This window comes from Neomonachus schauinslandi, chromosome 9 (assembly GCF_002201575.2).
Source record: "Neomonachus schauinslandi chromosome 9, ASM220157v2, whole genome shotgun sequence".
NCBI lineage: Eukaryota > Metazoa > Chordata > Mammalia > Carnivora > Phocidae > Neomonachus > Neomonachus schauinslandi.
The window spans coordinates 35,265,149-35,269,253 of record NC_058411.1 but is presented as its reverse complement, the minus strand read 5'-3'; the positions used below and the strand labels follow the sequence as shown (position 1 = coordinate 35,269,253).

Genomic DNA, 4,105 nt, shown 5'->3' with positions numbered 1-4,105 from the left:
CATAGAGTGGACAGCACCGGGAGTGAGCCCTAATGTAAACTATGGGCTTTGGGTGACTATGATGTGTCAGTGTAGGTTGGTCACTTGTAACAAGTGTGTCACTCTGGCGAGGGATGTTGATAATGGGGGAGGCTCTGCATGAGTGTGTGCGTGGGGGAGGGGTAACTGGAAATCTCTATACCTCCTCTTAATTTCGCTCTGAACCTAAAGCTGTTCTAAAAGAAAAAGGTTTTTTTGTTTGTTTGTTTGTTTTGAACCTTTAATGAGAAAAAGAAATATATCGAGCTCAAGAACACTGTGTTTCGTGTGTCACTGGGTCCAGGTTTGGGGATACACGACAGACCTAGCAAACAGGATATACATCAACAAAAACATTCCTGGTTACAGACTGAAAAACTAGCACCTGGCACGATTAAGTCTTGGTTTCCTCATCACTCAGCAGTATGTTGGGGATCCCGCGACTAATGGGGAACAGACATCCAGACTCTGGGCACTGCAAGGTGCCCTCCAGCACATCCACCTCCAGCAGCACGTGGTGCATCTGCCTCAGGAATTTCTCATCATGCTCATACCCTTCAATCGGCCCTTTGGGCACCTCGACCAGATGCGACTTGGGTATCACACGAAGTCAGTGTTGAACTCCACCGGGTTGATGCGGACCTCGGTGGCCTGGAGGAGCAGAGGGAAGCCACGCCACCCCCCGCCCCGCACATGCGAGCTCAGCAGGTTGTGCGTGAGCAGCTTCATGTCGCCACAAAGCAGTTCATGTTAGCATCGAAATGGAAGCCCAGATGGAGCAGGATCCTTAGGGTCTGTCCAGTTTCACCCCCGTCCCCCGTCCTCCCACTATCACCCAGAGCTCGGTGAATGTTTGGCTGATGCGAGGTCCATCACGTGGTATAGCTCTGGTCATCACAAAGCTCTGGCGTGTTGGATTCGTGTCTGCTCTCATCTGGATATTAGTGTTTGAGTGAAATTTTTTAAAAATCACCATGGAAACCAGGAAGTAACACTCTTATTGAGGAACCAGCTAATGGAAAGTTTTATAAAATAAGTAACACAGCTTATGCTTCAGCAATGGGATTTGTGGCGTCTCTCCCAGGGTACACGGTTAATGTCCACCTTATTTAGGACCACATCATAGTCATTTTAGCCTTCAGAATTTTGAAACTACATAATTTTTGGAGAAGTTTAAAAAGAACGAGAACATCATAATTTCCCAAATAAGTGAAGAATTTGCAGAGCTGAAGCAAAGGAAAGCAGGGTCATGGAAATGAGAAGCAGCAGGGAGGGTTCTTGGCTGGCATCTGGACATAGGGCTTTGAATTTCAGTTCTGCTATTTGCACACTTTGCCTTTTCCCTGGGGGCACTTAACCGCTCTGCATCTTTCCTCATCTGGGTGTTGAGAGAGTTGCCCTCGATGGTCCTTAAAGGACCCACCCAGGCCTAGGTCTGAATTCAGGAGAAATGCGGTGTGGTTCAGGTTCTGGTGCCAATTTCCACCCGGTTCGTGTGCACAGTGAAGCCCCTGTGAAGTGTGCTGCTTGGAGAGGCCACTCTGCCAACGTGGCACAGCCGGGTCATCTGCCAAGGAAACAGCCTTCTGAATGTGGCAGCACATCCCAGGAGGGGAGAAGACATGAGCGTGTGTCTGAGGGGCAGATCCGCCCTGCCCAAGCACTAACCAGTCCCCCCGCCCTTTTTTTTTTTTTGAGGATTTTTATTTATTTATTTGAGAGAGAGAGCACAAGCACTGGGCTGAGCAGGGAGCCCGGGGCGGGACTGGATCCCAGGACCCTGGGATCATGACCTGAGCCCAAGGCAGACGCTTAACTGACCGAGCCACCCAGGTGCTCCAAACCAGTCTTCCCTTTGCCCCAGTTCTTTGAACTCTTTCTCCCTCTTTATTATGTGTGTTTTTCTCAACATCTCAAATCCTTTTAGGGAACAGAGTAAGGGTATAAGCATATTCATTAAAAAAAACCCTCAAAAGTGAGTTGCTTCAAACTACCATAGAACTATCCTATGACCCAGCAACGCCATTTCGGGGGCTGTATCCCAAAGAACTGAAAGCAGAGACGCAAACAGATAACCTGCACACCCATGTTCATAGCGGTTTTATTCACAGTAGCCAAAAGCGGCAAACAACCCAAATGATGTCCATCAACAGACGAATGGATAAGCAAGGTATGTATAATGGAATAGTATTCAGCCACAAAACAAGGATGAAATTTTGATAGATGCTGAAACTTGGATAGGCCTTGAAAATATGATGTCAGAAAATAAGCCCGACATGGAAGAATAAATAGTGTCTGATTCCACGTATGTGAGGTACCGAGGAGAGGCCAGTTCACAGGGACAGCAAGTAGAAGAGAGGTTTCTGGGGGCTGATGGGGCAGGCGAAAGGGGAGTTATTGTTCAGTAGGAACAGAGTTTCTGTTGGAGATGATGAAGACTTTTGGGTACAGATAGTGATGCTGGCTACCCAGCCCTGGGGGTGGATTTAGTGCCACTGAACTGTACATTCATAAGTGGCTGAAAGGATAAATATTGTGTTATGTATATATTACCACCACCACTTTATTTTTTTACTTTTTTTTTTTTTAAGTAGGCTCCACACCCAACATGGGGCTCAAACTCATGACCCTGAGGTCAAGAGTGACGTGCTCTACCGACTGAGCCAGGCAGGCTCCCCAACAAAAACATTTTGGGGGGGCCCCTGGGTGGCTCATTCGGTTGAGTGTCTGACTCTTGATTTCAGCTCAGGTCATGATTTCGGCGTCCTGGGATTGAGCCCCACGGGGGCTCGGTACTCAGCGGGGAGTCTGCTTGTCCCTCTCCCTGTGCTCCTCTCCCCAGCTCGGGCTTGCTCACATGTGCTTTCTCTCTCTCTCTCTCTCAAGTCAATCAATCAATCTTCTGCAAAAAAGCAAAGCTTTTTAATTTATTTTTATTTGTTTTTTTAAAGATTTTATTTATTTGAGAGAGAGAGTGAGAGATAGCACGAGAGGGAAGAGGGTCAGAGGGAGAAGCAGACCCCCCGCTGAGCAGGGAGCCCGATGCGGGACTCGATCCCGGGACTCCAGGATCGTGACCTGAGCCGAAGGCAGTCGCTTAACCGACTGAGCCACCCAGGAGCCCAAAGCAAAGCTTTTTTAAAGAGTGAGTTGCTTTTTGTGCTTCTGTTAAAAACTTTATTTTTTTGTGTATAAATGGGCTCTCCATAAAGGGAGACAGTGAAAAGAGGTAGCTGCTTAATAATGAAATCCAACTGGAAATCATAGCGACCAAAACGTGAGCACTAGTGTTTGTGTGGGTTTGGGAAGATGTGAGGAGGACATGGATTTTTAGGAAGAGGCAGAGAAAGTCAGAAAGGCAAAGAGAAAGCCGAAGACCTAGTGCCAGGAGTAACTTTTCACTCAGCAGGTCTCCAGACTCCTCAGATCATACAACACCCAGTTTGCTCCTGACTCAGCAGCTGCGGCTGAGTAAGACTCTGTCTCTCATCCTTCCCCCCCGAGAAGTTTGGTCAGTATTCTTCCAGAGTGTTTCTGCTCCTGTCATCCACGATAGGTTTTCAGATAGGCACATTTCTTTCCCAGATAACAGACTCTGAAGAGAACTGGGAGTGACTTCGTGTCTCTGCTTAGTACTACTGTGGCTTACATTGCCTCTGTGACTTGATTTCCCCAATACCTAGGTCACACTCACTATTACCTTGGAATAGCAGTGACTCCTTCAATGTGCCCAGGGCGTGACAGCAATGCGTGACAGCTTACAGAACACTCTGGTAGGCTGTGCCCCCCGGATGTCAGCTCTGTGGGGGCTCTTGTGTCCTCTGCTGAATTCCCAGCCCGGGAACCATGGTGCTACACAGTCGGCCCACAGTCGGGACTGCCCGAGTGCATGACGAGGGGTGTCTAGTTAGTCTTCGGGGCAACGCTGTGAGGTGCTTTTCCTCCTCATTTCACAGATGAGAAACCTGAGTCTCAGCAAGACTGAGGAATTTCCCCAAAGATCTGGGATTATCAACACAGGTTATTTGGTTACAAGTCTACGGACTAAGAGATAACCTCAAAATAAGCTTACTTTTTATTTCTTGTC

At 48.0% G+C, this 4,105-nt stretch overlaps 1 pseudogene; it reads right to left on the bottom strand.

Moving 5' to 3' along the window:
• Positions 1-412: 412 nt before the first annotated feature.
• On the bottom strand, positions 413-747 carry LOC110590712 (annotated as a pseudogene).
• Between the last annotated feature and the right edge of the window lie 3,358 nt (positions 748-4,105).